The sequence below is a fragment of the Bos taurus genome, chromosome 6 (genome assembly GCF_002263795.3).
Source record: "Bos taurus isolate L1 Dominette 01449 registration number 42190680 breed Hereford chromosome 6, ARS-UCD2.0, whole genome shotgun sequence".
NCBI classification, from domain to species: domain Eukaryota; kingdom Metazoa; phylum Chordata; class Mammalia; order Artiodactyla; family Bovidae; genus Bos; species Bos taurus.
The window spans coordinates 45,477,829-45,502,317 of record NC_037333.1 but is presented as its reverse complement, the minus strand read 5'-3'; the positions used below and the strand labels follow the sequence as shown (position 1 = coordinate 45,502,317).

Genomic DNA, 24,489 nt, shown 5'->3' with positions numbered 1-24,489 from the left:
TCTTGCATACAGCAGATGCTCAGTATAGATTTGATGTTGATGACCCTGGATATTTAAAGAGGTCATAGAACCCTAGAATACAGACCCAGTTTTGAAGTTCATCACTGTACCATAGTCATATAAGAGAATAACCTCATTCTTAGGAAATGCATGTTGGAGTATTTAAGGATGAAGATTGTGCTGTCTGTAATATACTCTTAAATGACTCAGCAATAATAATATGTACTGTAGTGTGTATATACAATGTATTGACTAATAGGTAGATGATAGAGAAAACAAATTGGCAAAATTTCAACAAATGACAAATCCTACTGGAGACTTATGGGAGTTCTTTATTCTATTCTTGTAAATTTTCTATAGAATTCTTTTTATAAAAATGAGAAGTTGAAAGGGTCACAAAGACTATATTATCAGGGATCATTTCTACAATTTATTACTAGAGAAGTTTCTTTCAACATGTGGAGCACCACCCAGTATCATCTTGCAAATTAAAAAAAAAAAAAAGAGGAAAACAGAACTCCGAAATTTGAGACCATATAAAAAGAGAACCTTGTAAATTGTTTAGTCTGTTCTCCCAGAAAGGTGACAGTCCTTTCCTGAGTCCCTGGGTCTTCCTCAGCTGTAATAAGAGTTAATTAACTTCTTGTAGTCCCTTCCTGAAATCCCTTCTCCGCAGAGCTTTGGACCTGCTATTCCCTCCGCCTAGAATGTTCCTTCTTCCCCTTGCTGCCTAATACCTTCTGTTCATCCTTCAGGCCTCTGGTCAGGTACCACTTCCTCAGAGAAGCCTTCCCTGACTCTCCTGATTGTGTCAGATTTCCTTGTTACAGGCTTCCTGACAACACGTATTTCTCTGCATCTGCTCAGCACAGTTGTACATTTGTATTGGTTTCATCAATGCCTGTCTCCTCTGCTCCCGTGACCATTAGTGACAGGTCACTATCACAGGTGCACGCTCACTGTGCACCAGGCTACCTTCTAAACACTTATATAGAGTTAATGTCCACTGCAAGTCCCAAATCCACATGGCCAGGTCGATCAGATCCCTCTCCCATGCTTGTGACTTATATTTCATGCTGCAAATTTGTGACGTTTGCTTAGATGATACACAGGCATCTAAAACTTTGCACTTTCAGGGCTTCTCCTTCGCCTCCTCTTCTGTTTCTATTTCAAGAAACAGCAAAGAAAAGAAAAACAAAAAAAGAAAGAGCAGTACCATCCACCCAGCTGCTCCCAGTCCCTCCTAAAACACACACACACACAGCCCTACTGGGCACGTCTTAGATTCCCTTTCTCCTGCTCTTAAAGCTGTGCTATCACCAAGTTCTGTTCCTTTACCTCTAAAGTGTCTTCTCTCCTCTGCTCTGATTCCTATTATTCAAATTGCCGTTTATCATCTCCGTAGTGGAATTCCATCAGAACTTTCTGTCTTTTTTATTTACCCCACAGCTGAAATCCATTCTCCACACTGCAGCTACAATTATCTTCTAAGTCATCATGTTCACCATGCCACTCTCTTGCTGAAAAATCAGCCTGTGACTTGGTGAGCTAAACTAACTTGGAAACCCTCATATATACATAGTTCAGTTCAGTTCAGTTGCTAAGTCATGTCCAACTCTTTGCAACCCCATGAATTGCAGCCTCCCTGTCCATCACCAACTCCTGGAGTTCACTCAAACTCATGTCCATCGAGTTGGTGATGCCATCTAGCCATCTCATCCTCTGTCGCCCCCTTGTCTTCCTGCCCCCAATCCCTCCCAGGATCAGAGTCTTTTCCAATGAGTCAACTCTTCACATGTGGTGGCCAAAGTATTGGAGTTTCAGCTGCAGCATCAGTCCTTTCAAAGGACACCCAGGACTGATCTCCTTTAGAATGGACTGGTTGGATCTCCTTGCAGTACAAGGGACTCTCAAGAGTCTTCTCCAACACCACAGTTCAAAAGCATCAATTCTTCGGCGCTCAGCTTTCTTCACAGTCCAACTCTCACATCCATACATGACTACTGGAAAAACCATAGCCTTGACTAGACGGACCTTTGTTGGCAAAGTAACGTCTCTGCTTTTTAATATGCTATCTAGGTTGGTGATAACTTTCCTTCCAAGGAGTAAGCATCTTTTAATTTCATGGCTGCAATCACCATCTGCAGTGATTTTGGAGCCCCCCAAAATAAAGTCTGACACTGTTTCCACTGTTTGCCCATCTATTTCCTATATATATATATATAAACCTAGAAATTTAAATACATAACTGAGTTCATAGGAAAGAAAGATGAATGCTCTCCTATCAAAAACAAAAAGAAACACTGAAAACCAGGGTGGCTAGCACATGAGTTGATGCCATGGCAGTCCTGGGAGTGATCATTAGACCTTGAATGGAACCTAGTGGTGAGGGGCTGTATTTTATCAAGAGATGCAACAGAGTGAAACTTTGACCTCCATATTTGGCTAATATCTGCTCCTCAGCTCTGGCTTTAGCTTTGGCTTTTGGAAAGTCAAATGTTCAAATATCTGCCTCATCCTTGAACTTGTGCATCATCAGTAACCATGTGATTGTATCCAACCATTTACTCACTGATTTCACCAGTTTTCCCACTTATGTCCTTTCTATTTTCCAGGATCCAATCCAGGATACCATACTCCATTTAGATTTACTCTATTTTTAGTTACATATTCTTTAATCACCTCTTCTGTGATGATTTCATGTTATCATTTTCTATAGATAGACTAGAAAGATAATACATTTTCCTCTCTAACATGATTAATCAAATTTGTTTTCTATTATTGATAGTTTAAATTTTTTCTTTTAGCTTTACAACTCTTTTTGGTAGTGTCACATAAACATTTAAGATTGTGGTCAACTTTGGGAAAACCACTACAAAATTTCTTTCACATATAAGTTGTAAATATATACTATGTAATTGTATACATTGTAGTCTCAAATATCTTTATAATGGAAAAAAACTTCTATGTTGATTAGATACTGAATAAGAATGAATCCTCCATTTATAGTTTTACATTTCTGATATTATAAGAATTTGCTACAGGCTGGAACATTATATATATAACTATACATCTTAAACCTTGTTTCTCAACCATCCACATATTTTTAGTGCCAGGCATTGTAGGGTTTTTTACATCTCCATCCAACCTCTGACACTGTGTGCCAGGCAAGGCAGCATGTGGATGGTAGGAGTGTTTTTGGAAGCTATTCCAAAATCTGTACACCCGGCAATAACTAAATTACACATGGAAATGACTGCAAACCACCTAATATATCCATGAAACCCAAAATAAATGTAGGCCAACTCATCTTCCTCCTACTCAAACCCCAAAAGGCCCATGGTCATTCCAATGCCACCACCATGAGAAGAAGTTAGAAAAAAATTATAGTTAATTAATAAAAACTGTTATTTTTCTGGATTTTATACTGTTTGTTTTAGGTGTCAGCTTTTAAAACTGTGTTGAGATTTCTTTTCTCATTGTCAATATTTACTTTCATTCTTAGTCTTGTTTTTATAGCTGTGTTGTTTCTTTTAAAGAAGACTCCAAACTGCATAAGCTTTAGGCCCCAAGAAAACTGGATCCACCCTTGACTGAGCGAGTTCACCGGTCATACTCGTTAGGGGAGAGCTACTAAAAGACATTCTTCAAGAAGAAGGGAACTGAACTCAGAAGGAAGAGGTAGGATTCGAGAGGCAATGAAACAATTAAGTAAATGTTAATTGAGTAATAACAACAACAATAGTACTAAGCCGTTCCTCGTTGGAGAAGGTGATGGCACCCCACTCCAGTACTCTTGCCTGGAAAACCCCATGGGCGGAGGAGCCTGGTAGGCTGCAGTCCATGCGGTTGCTAAGAGTTAGACACGACTGAGCGACTTCACTTTCCCTTTTCACTTTCATGCATTGGAGAAGGAAATGGCAACCCACTCCAGTGTTCTTGCCTGGAGAATCCCAGGGACGGGGGAGCCTGGTGGGCTGCTGTCTATGGGGTCGCACAGAGTCGGACACGACCGAAGCGACTTAGCAGCAGCAGCAGCATTGCTTCAGTATACAACATAAGTGCTGTGAGGTGGCTGCCAAGGTCCCATAAGATAGAGTCTTGTTCTTTTTTTCAGGCATCATTCCCACTCACCACTGACTAGAGAATAGTCTCGACTCTGTACCGCCCTGGGACCTCTAGGCATTCTCACATTCTGTTCCTTCTCCCTGTAATACTGTTCCCCTCCCTTCTTAAGGAAGGGTCGCCTGAGCCTACCAGCCTCGAGGAGGGGCCCCTCTGGCCTGCTGCCACTCTCTCCTACATTGACTGCTTGCTTGTCTGTGTCCCCTGCTAGACTGGGTCCCCCGAGGCAGAGCCAGAGCCTGGTTTGCCCTCTGCTGAACCCCAGCCGCAAGCAGAGCCAGGTGGGCCAGCTCTAAATATCTGCTAAGAAAATGGATAAACAGCAAACTGCGAGTGAAACCAAACCTTCTGCTTCTCAGCCCTTGTCCTTTCAACTACTGTTAACAGGTATTCCTAGTAGCCCACTTTCCTGCCTTAGTAAACACAGTTGAATGAGAACAGTCCCATTTCATTCTGATGACTGTGTCCTTCCTCATCACCTGAGGGTACAGCAGATGCTGTAACAACGGATGGGGCCCCTTCCATATCCTCTCAGCCTACCCCGGAAGTGGCCTGCAGAGCACTCCATGCTGGCCTGGGGCTCCATGTCTCTCTCCGCCTAAGGACATCCTCTAGCTGTGTGTGTGGAAGCGCACACCAAGAGCAGAACCAGCCAACAAGGACCGCTTCATCAGTTCGACAATCGGAGTCCTGTTCCACAGTCTCTCCCAGGGTGCCCTGCAGGACTGACCTCCAGCTGCCGAGAGTCTCCTCTCCTCTCCCTCACGTGCTCACCTCCCTGCTAAACTGCTGCCTGCATACCTTCTAAGACCCTGGTTCCAGCACCACCTGCTGTGGCCCAGCAGAGAAGCAGGAGCAGGTGCAGGAGATAGAGCAGAATATGGTTTGGATCTGGGATATAGCTCTAAAAATGTTTGAAAAGAAATTCCTGAAATGTGTGAATTTCAATAGAACAAATGTTTCTCCTAAAGGCTTGGGGAAGTTTCAAACTTCAAACACTGAAGGAGGAGAGTCTTAGAAGCAGAAGAGTTTATAGACCCATTGACAGGGAGCGTGCATGCTCAGTCACTCAGTCGTTCAGTCATGTCTGACTCTTTTGTGACCCCATGGACTGTAGCCCTCCAGGCTCCTCTGTCCATGGGATTCTCCAGGCAAGAATACTGGAGTGGTTTGCTATTTCCTACTCCAGAGGATGTTCCCAACCCAGGGATTGAACTTGCATCTTCTGCATTGGCAGACAGATTCTTTACCACTGAGCCACCTGGGAAGCCCTATTCAGAGGGAGAGGAGCATTGAAAAAGCAAATCTTAGTTAACAGAAATTTCATTACAGTGACTCAGGATAAAGTGCTTCTCTGGCCAGCACGTTGGCTGGTCTCCTCCATTTTAGCATGGACAAATTGAGCAGGGGAGGCTCACTGTCAGATTCTTAGGCTGGGACCCAGCTTCCAAGGAATTTAGGAAACCTGCTCCTGCCACCTTCATAAACTCTAAGTATTTGAAAACAACCAGGACCACTAGGGCTGTCTCTGTCCTCTGACTCATCCCACGGAGGCAGGGCTCCTGGAAAGAAGCCTCAAGAAGGGACCCTGGAGTGGTCCTCGCCATTGCCTGCTTATATCTTGCTCCTCCAGGAGGGGAAAGGCTACTGCCTGGAGCTTCCCAAGTCTCTTCCCAATGCCCTGGGCTCCAGGTCAACTGGCCAGGAGTCAGCCATCCCTGGGAGTCACTCCTCTTAGATAGAAAAGCCCAACCAGGTGTTTGGCAGCTTCCCAGATTGTAAATATCTCTCCATTTCCCCGGAGGTGGCAGACTCCAACCTGCGACAATGAAAGTGGAAAGTCTTAAAAGCTGAGCGGTTTTTAGACAGATACAGAGAGTCTGGAAGGAAAAATCCATCTCTGGGTCTAGTTATCTGGAAAGAAGGAGGCAGACTCATGAAGAGGTTTCCAGAGAGGACTAAGTGTGCAGATGGTAAAACCATCAGTGGAGGCTGCGCCCAGGATCCGCACAATGGGTGCCCTGTATGCCGTTTGGGGACTTCTGTGTTTAAATGTTTGTGATCCCTGTCCCCCCTGCAACCTCAGGCTGGGGTCTGCTAAGAAAAACAACCTGGCTCGCAACGGCATTCTTCCAGCTCCACTTGAAAGTTTAAAAAACCCTTGGATAGGAAAATAACCTCAGGGAGCCAAGGCTTTCTGCAGTTGGCGAAGCCCTGGACCCAAAATACACATAAGAACACTTCGCTTTGAAAGGCCTGCAGTATTCCTATCTGAGTCATCTGAAAACAAATAAAAAGAGACCTAAACAAACAAACCTAATTGTGCACAGAAACACGGCCAGGTTTCCAGCCTGGCTCCCCCTCTGTTTTCATTAGTCAGAAGCCAATATATGCAGCTTTCCTGGTATCCAGAACAAGCAAAATATTAAAAACAAATTGCCGAGGTTTCTCCCCTTCCCTCATGGTGCAGCGCTCAGGCCAAGTTCCTGACTTCTCTCTGCCTTGGTTTCTGAACCTCTTTCCGTCAGTCTTGATGGACAGCTGCCTGCTTACCAGGCTGCCTGTTGTCGACCAGCAACCCTGATTGACGGTGACATTCATAAATGTCAGCCATTATTGGACACTCGGATGAAATTTAGAGAGACATCCAGGTCTTGAGACATTATCGTTTTTACTAAAAGTCAAAGCAACTGGTTTGAAAAGCAAGCCTGCCAACCCAGATTCACTTAGGACAAACCTATCCATTGCTCTTGCCTGCACCCTACCCCTTGCCTTCCTTTTCCCCTCTTCTACTTTTCACCACTGAGTGGGCATTCCATTGTAATGGATATCTCTTGGTTTTGCCCAGTCATTTTCCTTTCTGGTAATACCACCCATTTTCTCTTTGGAGAATCAGTGCTCCCCGAAATTTTAGTCCCTGTAGTTTTGCGGGGGTGGGGGGGGTGCTTTCCTCACTGACCTTGCTTCAGGAGTTTGTGATCAGGGTCTGGCCAATCAGTGTCACCAAAATTCATGTGGGGATGGATACATCCCGTTAGGCTGTTGAGACAGAGGCTGGAACTTTTGCAAAGACTACTGGGAAAGAAGCACACTTATTTCTCCAGCATTTTTAAACTGGCAGAATTAAGTCTAAAGCTGCTGGTGGTCACAATGACACCATGTGGGAAGAACTTGTCTGACCAGAAAAGCAGAGCTGAGTGATTGAGAGGGAAAAGAACTTGCACAACATCATTTGAGCACCTGGATCCAGCTATGACTGAAGACTAATCTACTATGGACTTTTCTGTTATATGAACAACCTCATTTTCAATTGGGCTGTTACATCTTGCAACTGAAAGAAACCTAAAACACACATGTGCACACACACCTCTTTCAAAAAGCTGTGTGAAATTAAAATTTTGCATCTTCCAAGTGGACTGTTACCCTCATCTTTTTGTTTCAGGAGGCAACATTCTTAAGAGGAAGATCTGTTCCCCATGAATTTCAGTTTCAGCTAAATGTGGCAGAGAAGTCTAAGAGACAATTTACTTTAGCCCTGAGTCCTATGAGAAAAATTGCCTTCATCTCTCAGTGTAGTAAAAGATGAATGAATTCTTTCACCTAACTCATTTTTGACACAAAGAATCAAATAATGTAGCAAATACTAAGGAATTTCTTTGCAGTCCTTGGCTTGTTCTGATGACCAATTCCAAGCATCTTATTCTGTGAGGCCACAGAGACATCTAAGTGCCACGATTAGTCTAGATCCAAAGCATGTGAAAAACAACAATAAATCCCTGCCAAACAAAAACCAAAGTAACCAATGATACATAGACAATTTGCGGGTAGCAATTGAAAGTATAGGACCAATAAGCTTTTTCCATGTTTCTTGTGACATGAATAGGGGGAACTTGGGCCTCTTACCCCATCTTGATAACTATCCAGAAAAGAAAGTCATGTTAACTCCTTTAGTCTAAATCTCCAATTAAGAGTGAATATCAGGATGGGGTAGGGGATAGTATAAAGGGATATAACCTGGATTTGTGGAATTGGGCTAAGTGATCAGAAGAATGAACACATTTTGAAATGATTAGTTTTGAAATTACTAGCTATCCCTCTTGAAGGAATTTCATCAGAGTTTGGTTCAAATGTCGCATGCTCAAGGAAGCCTTCCTTCATGTTTTCGTTAGAAAGTATCACTCCTTCCTTTTGCTCTTGCACAAAATTCAAAATATTTGATATTAGAAATAATTGTAATAAGATGGAGAAAATTTTTCCTCACAGAAGTGTCCTTGGGGAGATCATCAGAATAAATAATTCGGTAAGTTTTTTTGGGATGAGGAAAAGGATAAGATCTCAAAGTGCATTGTTGAGAAGCCTAAGATGGTTCCTACCCTGACTTCTAAGCTGGGTGGGTTTAATTTGCAAATAGAGGAAGAGAAAATATTTTGATGTAGGGTAATTGAAAGAGAGCTGGTAACTTTGCATTTCAAAGAGGTGGTAGAGAATTTGGGAATTGGGGATAGTTGCTGGTGAGGCTGGGGGCTGCTCCAGGAAAGGTTTTGGGCCATGGGGGGATAAAACCCTCCTGGAGGTGAGCAACAGAAGAGGAGCTTTGATGAACAGAAACATCCAGATGGGAAGTTTAAGCTGATGACTGATGGGTACCAGATGTCCCTTTTCTTGTTTCCTCAGTGACTGTGTGTGTGCTTTGTCACACAGTCGTGTCCGACTCTGCAACCCCACGTGTTGCAGCCTGCTAGGCTCCTCTATCCATGAGATTTTCCCAGCAAGAATGTTGAAGGGGTTGTCATTTCTTCCTCCAGGAGATCTCCCCAACCCAGGGATCAAACCCACATCTCCTGGGTCTCCTGCATTGACAAGCAGGTGGATTCTTTAACACTGAGCCACCCGGGAAGCCGTTTCCTAGTAAAGCCTCCAGTAAAATCTCCACTGCTCACAAACACATTTGCCTGATGTGGAACTCTGAAGGGGAAGGATTTCTGTGTGCAGGTCGACACAGGCAAAAGCAGAGAAAACACATGCAGACAGACATAAATCTGAAGTTCAAGCTGACTTCTGGATTCCATTTACCTGCATGCCTCTCCCAGTGGATAATAAAGCTCTGGGGGAAGAAGGGGACTGGCATTTGCACCCATTTAAAAAATTTTCACCAAGATGAATTGATGACCTAACCTGTAAGGAGATAACTGCAACAAAAATTATGGCCTGTGTGTCAAAGAAATTGTTGTCATTGACTAAACTCCTGGGGCTCAAAATATATTGTGATCATTATTATTCTGAGTGCATGAGTATTAAGGAAAAGACCAGGGAAGTCCTGGTTGCTGGAACTGGAGTGCCAACGGGACTTTTATTTTATACCTTTTCTTCAAATTATAAACAGGTATAGTAAGGTGAGCTTTATTGGTATTTTCTCCCACACTGATGCTGAACTGGCCTTGTCTAGCCTTGACCAACAGAACATTAGCAAACAGAGGCATGAGAAGTAAAGTGATGCTCTGTCTCCTGAAGCACCAAGAACGCCGTGACTGTCACCATGTGAGCCAGCCTTGGCTAGCTGCTGGATGATGGGGGATGCAGATACCCAACAAGCCACCCCTACCACCCTGGCTGACATCAAGTCAACTGCCAGACATCTGAGGAGGCCATCCTAGGCCATCCAACCCCAGCAAAGCCAGTCCAGACCAGAAGAATGCCCAGCTATCCCGCATAGTTGCCAGAAAGCTTAAATGTTGTGCTTTCAACCACTAAGTTTTGGGGATCATTCATTACCTACTGGAAACTGACTAATAGGCCTTTATCCCATTTTACTGGTTAGGACATCAGGCTTAGGGAGACTGAGAAAATTGCTTCAAGTCAAACCTCTAGTTAAATGATGGAGCTGGGATTCAAACCTACATCAGTCTTATGTTAGCCTGATCCATGTAGCTCTATAGCCTCTGTTTATCAGAAGGAGCTTAGTTTCAAGCCCAAGATAATAGCCTCCTCTGCAGCACTGGGGTCTGATGGCAGTGCTGACTTGAGACTGAAGTGCTGGGTGTTAAACCTATAATTCCCACCTCCTGTGGTTTTCAAACTAGTCTGCACGTGAGACTCACTGAGAAGTTTTTAAAAATCCTGGTGCCCAGATCAAATAAATCAGACTCTCTGAGGGTTAGAGTCAGAATTTTTAACTCCCTATTAATTCTAAAGCAAAGCCAAGGTTGACAATCAGTGTCTTCAACTGCCCTGAAAAGAAAGAGTGGAGGTTGAATAAAATTGGTGCTATTTAACATAGAAACTTGCCTGGAGAATCCCAGGGACAGGGGAGCCTGGTGAGCTGCCGTCTACGGGGTCGCACAGAGTCAGACACGACTGAAGCGACTTAGCAGCAGCAGCAGCAACACAGAAATGTCTCCAAGGAAGTAAGGTTGGGGCCTCCTGAGAAAGAGAGATCAGGAATAATGGCATAATTGATTCAACAAACATAAAATATGCACCAGACACTGGGTTATTATTCCCTGCCTTCAAGGATTGCAGACATGGCAGTTACATAGATGCGTCATCACAGTCACATGACGACAAATATCATACTTATATTAATATGATCCAGATCAGAGTAGTATCTTTAGAAGAGGTGCTTACTCTTTTCAGTTGGGTCCCAGAAAAGATGACCCTGGAGCTGAGACTGATGGAGGGGAGGAGATCTCTGCTCATTAGTACTGCTACCAATGGACCGGGCATTCCAGGGAGACTGGTTGGCCCTAAAAGCTGGGAAGATGCAAAGGGGAATCAAACACTTAGAGGACAAGCCAGAGCAGGTAAAAGGGAATCATACTCCCTAAGGCCCCATACAAACATTGATCTTATGTGTCTCTCAATAGATTGTGTAGAGAATCACCTGGTCATTATACCGGGGATAGTACTTGGACCCCTGTTCCTGGGAATTCCAAGTCCTGTGCACACATGCTAAGTCACTCAGTCATGTCTGACTCTTTGCAACCCCATGGACTGTAGTCCACCAGACTCATCTGTCCATGGAATACTCCAGGCAAGAATACTGGAGTGGGTTACTATTTCCTCCTTCAGGGGATCTTCCCAACCCAGAGACTGAACCTACATTTCCTGTGGCTCCTGCATTGCAGGCAGATTGTTTACCACTGAACCACCTAGTCCACCAGGCTCCTTTGTCCATAGAATTCTCCTGGCCAGAATACTGGAATGGGTTGCCATTACCTTCTCCAAGGGATCTTCCAGACCCAGGGATTGAACCCAGGTCTCCCACAATGTAGGCAGATTCTTTACCATCTGAGCCACCAGGGAAGCCCTCTAAATCCTGAGCCCATGGCAATAGCTGCAGAGCCCTCTGGTGCTTCATTCTCAATGTGCGGTCATGTTGATGCAGCATCGGCATTACCTGGGGACTTCCTAGAACTGCAGAAACTTGGGATCCATCCACGCTTACTGAAACAGAATCGCATTTTAACAGGCTGCTGCGGCTGCTGCTAAGTCGCTTCAGTCGTGTCTGACTCTGTGCACCCCATAGACGGCAGCCCACCAGTCCTGATTAATTCCAAGGCACATTAAAGTTTAAGAAGCACTGTTATAGTGCCCTCTAGCACCCATGTGTTGAATATACTCCCACTCAGCACACGATCCAAACCCAGGGCACCCCTTGCACATTGAGCTAAGCCAGCCCTGGTTTGGGTGATAGCAACCAACAGGAGCTGTCAGCCAGGCTGTGGCAGGGACATGTTAGAGGAGATAAAAATATGTATGGAGCAAGACACAAGGTCAAGAACTAGGAGCTAGCATCAGGAACAAGTGTACTTTGAGGTTAAGAGTAGAGCTTGTGCCCTTCCTCCATCCCATCCTTGGATCCCTTTATCCAGCGATGTTTCCAAACCATAAATGTTGGCACAGTCAGCAAAACTGCAACTAAGGACCTGCCTCCAGCCACCATTCCCTCCCACTATTGTGAGATTCAAGGATTTATGGGTTTAAAAACAAAGCTGGGCTGCCAGAGCCTTGCTCTGCCAGGTCTCAGGTGGTCGAAGAGTCCTGGAAGGCCCATGTCCACCCATACATGAGCCTCAGGAAGCTCTGCTGAAAGCTGGGCGAGGGCAGAGCCTTCACTTGTTAAGCAGACCAAGGTCCATGGGCACATGTGATGGTCTTGCCTGCTAAACACTTCTCTCTGCTTTTTGCTTCAGAATCACCAGCAAGTTGCATTCCTGACCGGAGATGTCAGGGGGACCTCATATGAACTGCCAATCGCCAACTCGCTTCTGAGGTTGGAGGAAATGGCTAGGAGCCTGCCTCCCTTTCCAGCCTGGAACCGGGTCATGTGCAGTCCCCATTGCTCACTCATGGGCCACCCACTTGGCTCTAGTTCCGCTTTGGCAAATCTTGCTCCTGGCAGGCTGGATCCACAGGAACCCTGTTATTTCTGAGTGTGTGTCAGGGTATGTGGAGGGAGAATGCAGTTTTGCCAAAGGGGGAGTCAAGGCCAGAGGGATGGCCCTACATGAGGAGGGGAAGGAGACCCAGTTCACAGCAGTTTTTGAAATCAATTCTGTCCTTGAAATCATTCTAGTGAGATACTGTGAGATGTCAGTTCTAAGGATCTTGAGATGGACTGTGGGGTCAATGTGACCTCCAAAACGAATCAGAAGTATTTGGCTCCGTGACATAAGGTTACTGACAATCCAGCCCAGTACCACCTCTTCCAGGAAGGCCTCTTTGGCTCCCCCCACTAGCTTCTCTGTTGGTGGGCTGCTGCTGAAACCCCTAGAGTAAGAGGGGACAATTTTTCTGCTAAATGTTTCCCACCACCAAATTCTTCATGTAAAGTTCTGTTGAAGTTTAGGACAACAGAGTCACAAACCAGAGAGGGCTTTATGACTACTGCTTGATCTCGGCATCCCCCACCTACTTGGCAGAACTCCAGGTGACATGGAAACATGGCACCGCTGTTCCCAAAGTGGTGCCATGAACCTCCCCCAGAATGGCACTTCTTGGTGTCTTCTCCCATCACAGTACAGGTCTAACTGCCCTTTGGCCCCTAAGAGAAAAGGAAAGTTTCCCAGTGCCTACACTAAGACTCTGTCCTTTTCCTGACCCAGAATGATTGGTAATGGAAGTGTCTATTGCCAGTAGGAGAAAGCCCATTGATCAATTGTCCCATCGATTCATTTATCCATTGACCAACTGACCTAGTGCTTGGACAAGAAATCCCATCCAACCCACTCGACTGCAATCCTGTCTCCCTGTCTCCCTTTCTCACATAAGACACAGTCAGTACATTTTAATAGCCTGGGTTTTTCTGTCTTATGTGATACCACCTGGGAGCCTGAGTCTTGGTCACAGCTCTTCCTCTGGCTTTAGGAGCAGAGAAGATCAGGCTTTCTGTCTTCTAGCCATTTCTGCCCTCCCAATCTCCTGTGATCAAAGGTAGGACAAAGGGACACACAACTCCCAAAGGCAAGGAATACTTTTCAATTGTGCTGAGGAAGCAAATTTCCTTTCCGTAAAGACTGAGGAAGGAAATTTTCTCTTACTCAGCAAAGATACAAAGCTGGGAGCATAATATTATTATTGCAATTGTTATTGTTAACAAAATAAATAGAACACAACTTCTCAGTCTGCTGAGAAGTTACTTCATGCTGTTGGGGTCCCCTGCACCCCCTCTAGTGGTGGGTAAGCGTTGGCCTTAGGACTAAGGTTTCCCTTCAAGTGGTCCCTCCCAAAAGGAGCAGAGAATGTGCCCCACCAACAAAGTGTTTCCTCTATTTTACAACCACCTCCAGCCTGGCATATCTCCCAGCTTCAATACTTGTAATTGTTACAAATATGTGACAAATATTTGCTCTGTGCCAGGCGTGGAGTTGAGTGCTTTTCACATAAGACCTTGTTTCATTCTCATAGAAATCCTGGAAAGTGGCTCCTATTGTTATTTTCCATGAAAAGATAAGGAAACGGTCTCAGAAAAGTTAAATGTAATGTCCAAAGTCCCATAATGAGTGGCTGAGGCAGATTCAAACCCTTGTCAGACTCCAAGCCCATTCTCTCAGCCATCATACAATATAAACCCAAAAATGGAATGACATCACCAGGAGAACCTCACGTCCTGGAATTTCCAGGCCCACATACATGTCAAATATCCTATGCTTTGTTCTCATAAAAACACTTGAGTTTTTCAGATATGTCTTGATCTGGGTTTTACAATATGCTCACTCTAACTGCTTCTGTTCTAAACTTGCCTCAACAAAAGCCTCTACAGGGTGCTTTTGAAAATACAGTTTCCAGCATCTTACCCCACACCTACTAAGTCAGAATCTCCAGGAGGCAAGTCAAGACATCTGTATTTCTAAATCAAATTCCCAAAGTGATACTTATGATCATGTAAGTGTAAGAAACTATCTCCAAACTGTACACCTAGCTCTGCCAGATGCCGAGATGGAGGGAGGGGAATAAAAGATGGGTAAGTGATGGTCAGGGAGCATGTAATTTAGTTAGGAGGAAAGGCAGATGGATTCAGACCCACCATATATACAATTAGACAATAACTGTGTGATTCTGATTATGGAACAACTATTATTCAGGAAAAAGGTACACTGTAGATTGGAAGACTCAGAAAGACCAGGGAGGACTGCATGGAGGGGGTGGAACATATAGTGGGCTTTGTAGGATTGAAGGTGGAGGAAGAAAGAAGATATTGTAGACAGGGAAAGCATCAAGTGTGGAAGCCTTGAGAGGAGAACAAGTTTGGCATTTTTACAAGGAATGGAGTAGGTCAGCCAACCAGTCAGGATGGAGGAGGGTAGAGAAAGAATGTGCAGGAAGGAACTAGCCTCAAGCAGGGCAGTTTCTATGGGTAGCTCTAGGGAAATATGGCGGGTTTTGGAGTGGATGTGTGTGTGTCCATGTCCCTCAGTTGTATCAGACTCTTTGTGACCCCATGGACTGCAGCCCATCAGGCTTCTCTGTCCATGGAATTTTCCAGGGAAGAATACCCAAGTGAGTTGCCATTTCCCACTCCAGGGGGTCTTCCCAACCCATGGATTGAAACCACATCTCCTGTGTCTCCTGCCTTGGCAGGCGGATTCTTTACCACTGCACCACCCGGGAAGCCCTCTAGAGAGACCACTCGCGTGATGAAAGGGGTGATTAAGTAAGGTAGAGATCCCTGTACCCCAGCTCCTTGAACTATGACCGCAGATGAGAGGTAGCATCTCTGGCTCCAAAGAACACCCAGGGGTGCCTGACATCTGGGGCCCCTAGTGCCTCACACAGAGCTTTGCAAGCAGGGCTCCTGAACCTACAAGAGCTGTCTTCAAGTGAGGCATCAGGCTGAGAGGCAGGGAATGGGGTGGTGAGGTCGTGTGTACCTGTGGCCTATATAGAGAGGTGAGGAGGGAGACAGTGTTGACACATACATATCAGTACAGGGAAAGGCTTCAGACAAAGCCTGCAAGTACTGGAAATTCTGCTTAAGCTACCTCTAGCTAACTGATATGCCTCTAAATTATCTTAGCATCAAAGCCTGATCAACCATATGGGGAGAAAAATTTGCCAAAAAAAGAAAGGCTTATTCTGAGAGAAACCAGGAGCCTGGTCTGATTGCCCTGACACAGAGCAGACATGAGCCAAGGCTTTCTGGAGAAGAAGCGGGACATTCAGAGGAACCAGCCTCACTGGTTGCCATGTTACGTGCCAAACGAGCTGCCCTAGAAATTAGAGGCTGAGTTGGTCAAGACTCTGGGTTTAAGTGATAGGAACCCAAATTCAAAGGAGTTGAAGCAAAAGGGAAATGGACTGGCCCAAGTGCTGGAATTATGTAGCTATTTGGCTCCAGGCATGGCTGAATCCAGGGCACTCCTGTGATATAATCAGGACTGTCTCTAGGCAGCTATAAGCTTTGTTTTCCTCTGTGAGGGCTCATTCTCTGGCACTGTTTTTCCACGTCATAGAAAAGGAGATATCCATCTGCTCCAGCCAAGGTCCTTCAGAAGGAGGGAGACAGTCTCCCTCCTAGAACCCATATTGATCCAATCATCGTGTCCGACTCTGTGCGACCCCAGAGATGACAGCCCACCAGGCTTCCCCGTCCCTGGGATTCTCCAGGCAAGAACACTGGAGTGGGTTGCCATTTCCTTCTCCAATGCATGAAAATGAAAAGGGAAAGTGAAGTCGCTCAGTTGTGTCTGACTCTTAGCGACCCCATGGACTGCAGCCTACCAGGCTCCTCCGTCCATGGGATTTTCCAGGCAAGAGTACTGGAGTGGGGTGCCATTGCCTTCTCCAACTGGAGCCTATTGGCACAATATTCTTTTCTCTTTGTTTTTCATGGTGATGTGAGGATGTGACCCTGGGTGGTATGAATGGGATTTTTTTTTTCCAATTAAAATTCTGAATTGATTATTGGTGTATATAAAAACAATAATTTTTAAAAATGTTGACTACATGCAGCAGCCTTGTTAAACTCATTTATTCATTCTAATAATTTGACAGTGGATTTTCTTGGGGTTTTCCTTGGGACTTCTTTACAGATGATTGTTCTACTTGCAAATAAAGACTTTTGTCTTTTTCCTTCCAATTTGTATACTGCTTATTTATTTTTCAAGTCATTGCCTTAGCAAGGAGCTCCAGTAAAATATTGAAGAGTTGGTGGAAGTGAGCATTCTTGTCTTGTTTCTGATTTTACTGGAATGTTTCTAAAGTTTCACAATAAATACCAAGCAGTCATTTTTTTTTTAAAGGGGAAATCTTCAATATATATTATCAGTTGAAACTTGTATATATTGCTTATAAATTTTCTATACCAATGCTAGCATACTAAACACATTGTTATGGCACCTTCCTAAGCCTATGTGTATGTGCTTGCATGTGTCTTTGAATATCTATGGAAGGATCCAGAAGAGACTGGGAACATGAATGGCTTTCAGGGAAGAGAACTGAGTGGCTGATGGGACATTAGTTTCAACTGTCACTTTATCTGTTAGCTCTAAGCATCGCTCATCTGTATTCTTAAGTTTTGATATGTAATACTTTTAATGTTTTTCCATTCAAACTATTTTCTGTTCCATGATGGCTTCTTTTCTCTTATTTAGAGTACATTGCTTAGCTTCTAGACTTTTGGAAGTTTGATATTCCATTTAATCACATTTTGGACAGAGGCTGTGGACCTTATTTTTTAATTTCTTCTAAAATACTGTGATCTAATATATAAGACTTCCAGAAAAACATCTATTTCTGCTTTCTTGACTATGCCAAAGCCTTTGACTGTATGGATCACAATAAACTGTGGAAAATTCTGAAAGAGATGGGAATACCAGACCACCTGACGTGCCTCTTGAGAAACCTATATGCAGGTCAGGAAGCAACAGTTAGAACTGGACAAAAAAAAAAGCAGAGATACTACCTTGCCAACAAAGGTCCATCTAGTCAAGGCTATGGTTTTTCCTGTGGTCATGTATGGATGTGAGAGTTGGACTGTGAAGAAGGCTGAGCACTGAAGAATTGATGCTTTTGAACTGTGGTGTTGAAGAAGACTCTTGAGAGTCCCTTGGACTGCAAGGAGATCAGGAACAACAGACTGGTTCCAAATAGGAAAAGGAGTACGTCAAGGCTGTCACCCTGCTTATTTAACTTCTATGCAGAGTACATCATGAGAAATGCTGGGCTGGAAGAAGCACAAGCTGGAATCAAGATTGCCGGGAGAAATATCAATAACCTCAGATATGCAGATGACACCACCCTTATGGCAGAAAGTGAAGAGGAACTAAAAAGCCTCTTGATGAAAGTGAAAGAGAAGAGTGAAAAAGTTGGCTTAAAGCTCAACATTAAGAAAACTAAGATCATGGCATCTGGTCCCATCACTTCATGGGAAATAGATGAGGAAACAGTGGAAACAGTGAGAGACTTTATTTTGGGGGGCTCTAAAATCACTGCAGATGGTTATTGCAGCCAAGAAATTAAAAGATGCTTACTCCTTGGAAGGAAAGTTATCACCAACCTAGACAGCATATTGAAAAGCAGAGATACTACCTTGCCAACAAAGGTCCATCTAGTCAAGGCTATGGTTTTTCCTATGGTCATGTATGGATGTGAGAGTTGGACTGTGAAGAAGGCTGAGCACTGAAGAATTGATGCTTTTGAACTGTGGTGTTGAAGAAGACTCTTGAGAGTCCCTTGGACTGCAAGGAGATCCAACTAGTCCATCCTAAAGTAAATCAGTCCTGGGTGTTCATTGGAAGGACTGATGCTGAAGCTGAAACTCCAATACTTTGGCTACCTCATGCAAACAGTGGACTCATTTGAAAAGACTCTGATGCTGGGAGGGATTGGGGGCAGGAGGAGAAGGGGACGACAGAGGATGAGATGGCTGGATGGCATCACTGACTCGATGGACATGAGTTTGAGTGAACTCTGGGAGTTGGTGATGGACAGGGAGGCCTGGCGTGCTGCGATTCATGGGGTCGCAAAGAGTCGGACACGACTGAGCGACTGAACTGGACTGAGCGACTGAACTGAACTGAACTGAATATCTAATTAGTTTCTAAGTATACCACATATACTTGAAAATAATGTATTCTTTACTTCATAGGTACAGCATTTTATACAGATTTAAAATCATTGAATTCTTTTTGCTTAAATTTAAATATTTTTTGTTGGCTCTATGTAACAGTCTTTATGAGAGCAGATAAAATTTTCCACTATGACCTACCTATGATAATAGGTATTTCCAATATTTCTGGTAATTTGACCAGTTTTGCTTTTTATATTATGAGATTTTATTGGTAACGCCATACAAGTTTATGACTTCCATATATTCTTTATTATTATTATTATTATTTATATTTTTAATTTATTTATATTTTTTAACTTTACAATATTGTATTGGTTTTGCCATATATCAACATGAATCCGCTACAGGTATACACGTGTTCCCCATCCTGAACCCTCCTCCCTCTTCCCTCTCCATACCATCCCTCTGGGTCGTCCCAGTGCACCAGCCCCAAGCATCCAGTATCGTGCATCGAACCTGGACTGGCAACTCGTTTCCTATATGATATTATACAGGTTTCAATGCCATTCTCCCAAATCATCCCACCCTCTCCCTCTCCCACAGAGTCTAAAAGACTGTTCTATACATCTGTGTCTCTTTTGCTGTCTCGTATACAGGGTTATCATTACCATCTTTCTAAATTCCATATATATGTGTTAGCATACTGTATTGGTGTTTTTCTTTCTGGCTTACTTCACTCTGTATGATAGGCTCCAGTTTCATCCACCTCATTAGAAATGATTAAAATGTATTCTTTTTAATGGCTGAGTAATACTCCATTGTGTATATGTACCACAGCTTTCTTATCCATTCATCTGCTGATGGGCATTTAGGTTGCTTCCATGTCCTGGCTATTATAAACAGTGCTGTGATGAACACTGGGGTACACGTGTCTCTTTCCCTTCTGGTTTCCTCAGTGTGTATGCCCAGCAGTGGGATTGCTGGGTCATAAGGCAGTTCTATTTCCAGTTTTTTAAGGAATCTCCACACTGTTCTCCATAGTGGCTGTACTAGTTTGCATTCCCACCAACAGTGTAAGAGGGTTCCCTTTTCTCCACACCCTCTCAAGCATTTATTGCTTGTAGACTTTTGGATCGCAGCCATTCTGACTGGTGTGAAATGGTACCTCATAGTGGTTTTGATTTGCATTTCTCTGATAATGAGTGATGTTGAGCATCTTTTCATGTGTTTGTTAGCCACCTGTATGTCTTCTTTGGAGAAATGTCTATTTAGTTCTTTGGTCCATTTTTTGATTGGGTCACTTATTTTTCTGGAATTGAGCTGTAGGAGTTGCTTATATATTTTTGAGATTAGTTGTTTGTCAGTTGCTTCATTTGCTATTATTTTCTCCCATTCTGAAGGCTGTCTTTTCACCTTGCTTATAGTTTCCTTTGTTGTGCAGAAGCTTTTAAGTTTAATTAGGTCCCATTTGTTTATTTTTGCTTTTATTTCCAATATTCTGGGAGGTGGGTCATAGAGGATCCTGCTGTGATGTATGTCAGAGAGTGTTTTGCCTATGTTCTCCTCAAGGAGTTTTATAGTTTCTGGTCTTACATTTAGATCTTTAATCCATTTTGAGTTTATTTTTGTGTATGGTGTTAGAAAGTGTTCTAGTTTCATTCTTTTACAAGTGGTTGACCAGTTTTCCCAGCACCACTTGTTAAAGAGATCGTCTTTAATCCATTGTATATTCTTGCCTCCTTTGTCAAAGATAAGGTGTTCATATGTGCATGGATTTATCTCTGGGCTTTCTATTTTTTTTTCCATTGATCTATATTTCTGTCTTTGTGCCAGTACCATACTGTCTTGATGACTGTGGCTTTGTAGTAGAGCCTGAAGTCAGGCAGGTTGATTCCTCCAGTTCCATTCTTCTTTCTTAAGATCGCTTTGGCTATTTGAGGTTTTTTGTATTTCCATACAAATTGTGAAATTATTTGCTCTAGCTCTGTGAAGAATACCGTTGGTAGCTTGATAGGGATTGCATTGAATCTATAAATTGCTTTGGGTAGTATACTCATTTTCACTATATTGATTCTTCCGATCCATGAACATGGTATATTTCTCCATCTATTAGTGTCCTCTTTGATTTCTTTCTCCAGTGTTCTATAGTTTTCTATATATAGGTCTTTAGTTTCTTTAGGTAGATATATTCCTAAGTATTTTATTCTTTTCTTTGCAATGGTGAATGGAATTGTTTCCTTAATTTCTCTTTCTATTTTCTCATTATTAGTGTATAGGAATGCAAGGGATTTCTGTGTGTTGATTTTATATCCTACAACTTTACTATATTCATTGATTAGTTCTAGTCATTTTCTGGTGGAGTATGACTTCCATATATTCTTAAGGGTTCATTTCTTTCAATATTATCTCCTGCACTTCTTTTGCACTACTAATGCTTTTTGCTTTAAATTCTATTTTGTCTGATGTAAGTATTATAATATTAGCTTTCTTAATGCTAGTATTTGCATGCTATATCTTTACCCATCCTTATTGTAATCTTTCTATGTGACTTTGTAAGTATGCCCCATGATTTTAAAAAATTCAATCGGATAATCCCTGCCTCTTTATCAGTGAATTTATTCCATTTACCTTTACCAGAATTCCTGATGTATTTGAAGGTATTTCTACCATTTTATTTTGTACTTTCTATTCGCCATTTTTTAATTGTTTCCTTTTATTCCTTCCATTCATTCTGCTGCATTGATTTAGTTTTCTATATTCCCTCTTTTCCCTTTCTGTTGGTGAAGAAGCTATAGGTTCTTTTATTATTATCTTCATAATTAAAAAAAAAATCTAAAGTCACTCAGTATTTCTATTCTCCTTTATACAGCATGAAAGGAAACTAGTTTTTTTTTGTTACTTATCACATTAATTTTGCTTAAGTTTTGTCTCTTCTTTAAAAGAACAGTATTTTTATATAGCTAATAGTACTCTGGTATTGTATATTTGAATGTTGCTAAGAGACCAGATCTTAAAAGTTCTCATCACAAGAAAAAATTTGGAACTATGTGTGGTGCCAGATGTTAACTAGACTCATGGTGGTGGTTCAGTCACTGTTGTGTCTGACTCTTGCAACCCCATGGACTGTGACTGTCCAGGCTCCTCTGTCCATGGGATTCTCCAGGCATGAATACTGGAGTGGGTTGCCATTTACTTCTCCAGGGGATCTTCCAGACCCAGGAATTGAACGTGGGTTTCCTGCATTGCCGGCAGATTCTTTACCCACTGAGCTACAAGGAAAGTCCAACTAGACTCATAGTGGTGATCATTTTGAAGTATATACACATACTGAATCATGTTGTACACCTGAAACTAATATGATGTCTTATGTCAAGTATATCTCATAAAGAAGAAAATTCAGTGTTTTTGCTTCTTACTGTGGTATTGGAGAAGACTCTTGAGAGTCCCTTGGACTGCAAGGAGATCCAACCAGTCCCTCCTAAAGGAGATCAGTCCTGGGTGTTCACTGGAAGGACTGATGTTGAAGCTGAAACTCCAATACTTTGGCCACCTGATGCAAAGAGCTGACTCACTGGAAAAGACCCTGATGCTGGGAAAGATTGAGAGCAGGAGGAGAAAGGGATGACAGAGGATGAGATGGTTGGATAGCATCACTGACTCAATGGACATGGGTTTGGGTGGACTCCAGGAGTTGGTGATGGACAGGGAGGCCTGGCATGCTGTGGTTCATGGGGTCGCAAAGAGTCAGACACAACTGAGCGACTGAACTGAACTGAACTGAACCAACATAGAAGGTCAATTCATTATTATTTCTTGACTCTCATACCTTCCTTTCCCTTGAATTATTTTTTATTGTCATTGAAAATATATGTTAATAATTTTAATGAAGGTCTATGAGTAATATATGCCTTTAAGCTTTGTGTGCCAAAACATTTCCTAAGGTAGTTGGAGTTAAAATTTGAGACTGTCATTTATTCATCCTCATTATCCTGAATATATTTCTCTGCAGGGAGAAGCAGTGTACACTGATGGTGATGAGCATTAGGAACCACATCCACTTAATTTGAGTACCAACTCCTCCTCTTACTGACTGTAATAACCTGGACAGGAGTGACAAAAACTTCCTTTTGGTCAGTTGCCTCAGCTATAAAAAAGAGGATGATGGAGGCTTTCCTGGTGGCTCAGTGGTAAAGAATCCGCCTGCCATGCAGGTGACATGGGTCCGATCCCTGGTCCAGGAAGATCCCACATACTGCGGGGCAACTAAGCCTGTGTGCTACAACTACTGAGCCCACGCTCTGCAAGCTGAGAGCCACAGCTACTACGCCTGCGCATCCTAGAACCTGTGATCTGTGACAAGAGAAACCACCTCGAGGAGAGACAACTGGAGAGTAACCCCACTTGCTGCAACTAGAGGAAAATCCACCCAGCAATAGAGACCCAGCACGGCCAAAGAAAAGTAGATAAATAAAAACAATAAATTTTAAAAAAGAAGATGATGATGAGAATCCTAGCTCACAGAATTCTTGTTAGGATTAAATTAGTTAATTTAATCAAAATATCCAGTGTGGTGCCTTGCACATAGTATCATTCAAATGCTAACTGTTATCATCATTAACCCTTTTCTGTTGCCAGTGAGACAGTAGCTGTCAGTCTAGTTGTGATTCTTTTCTAGGAAATCTAACTCATCTCTCTGAAAATCTCTTTAAGATTTTTGATCTTGAGTGTTCTGCAGCTTCACTCAGGATGCACTTTGCATCTGGGAAGGAGGGGGGCAGTCTTCCTACCATTCTGAATCTTTATTTCTTTATTATTTTTCTCTACTATCTCTCTCTGCAACTTTTATATGCTGTATGTGGTAGCCTCTCAAACTACCCTCCGTATTCCTTAACTGTTCTTACGTACTTTCAAACTTTCGTCTCTCTGTGCCATTTTTTGGGTGAACTCCCTGGTATTTATGTTTCAGTTCTTTTCATGACTGTATCAGGTTTAGCGTTTATCCAGTCTACTAGTTTTTTTTTTTTAATTTTAGGGCAGGGACTGCTTTTGGTATTTCCAAGATTCCAAATTAGTTCTTTTCCATACCCATCTTTTTTAAAAGTTTCTTTCTGCCTATTTTTGTTTCACAATTAAAAAAAAAATCTTATTTCTCTCTTTTTAATTCTTATGTGTTTCATACTATTCGTTCATTTTCTTATTTAAAGGCCTTAAACATCTTGATTTAAAATCTTTTTTTAGATTGTTTGCTATATTAGTTTCACTTGAAGCGAACAATTTATTAATATTGATTTGTCGGTTATTATCTGAAAAGATAGATTTCATTGTGTCTTTTGGATTTTTAGTTTGGTTGGGTCGTTTTAAGCATGAACTCTCTCTCTCTTCTTTCTTTTCTCTAGACTCCTCCTTTCCCTTTCAAGTTTCACAGGTTCTTCTACCAGCCCTCAGCCTAACTTCACCTTATTTTGATGATAGAGCTCTTATTAGTGGGCAGAGTGTGTGGCTCACTCAGTGAACAGGTGGTTAAACTCAGATCCTGGTTCCTGTGTTGTCCTGGTCACTGCTCACCTAGACATTCATCCTCACATATGCTATAACCTTGAGCACTGGTTAGGAGAACCTTTATCAGTCTCTCATCCTAAGCAGAGAAACCAGCAGTCTTACCTCCAGCCTTAAGTTCAACCCTGGCCCCTGCCTCACCTGGAACATGTTTGGGCCCTGTTTCTTCAGAGTCAGACTAGCTTAGTTACACACAGGAGCCAGAACTGGCCCATCTCAGCCTGCTTCTGCCCCAGAGCCAGGGCTCAGCGTCCCTCACTGCTGTGTGAGTCTCTTCTCTTTCTAATCTACAAAGATGG

General features: G+C 42.9%; 1 long non-coding RNA gene and 1 pseudogene across 1 annotated transcript in view; both read left to right on the top strand.

Moving 5' to 3' along the window:
- LOC132345495 (uncharacterized) overlaps positions 1 to 23,052 on the top strand; it is a 79,937-nt gene extending 56,885 nt beyond the window's left edge. The window contains exon 5 of the long non-coding RNA XR_009494858.1: positions 22,644 to 23,052. This is a non-coding gene — a long non-coding RNA (uncharacterized lncRNA). The remainder of the gene's footprint in view (positions 1 to 22,643) is intronic.
- LOC112447201 (uncharacterized) lies at positions 399 to 475 on the top strand (annotated as a pseudogene).
- Positions 23,053 to 24,489: the final 1,437 nt, after the last annotated feature.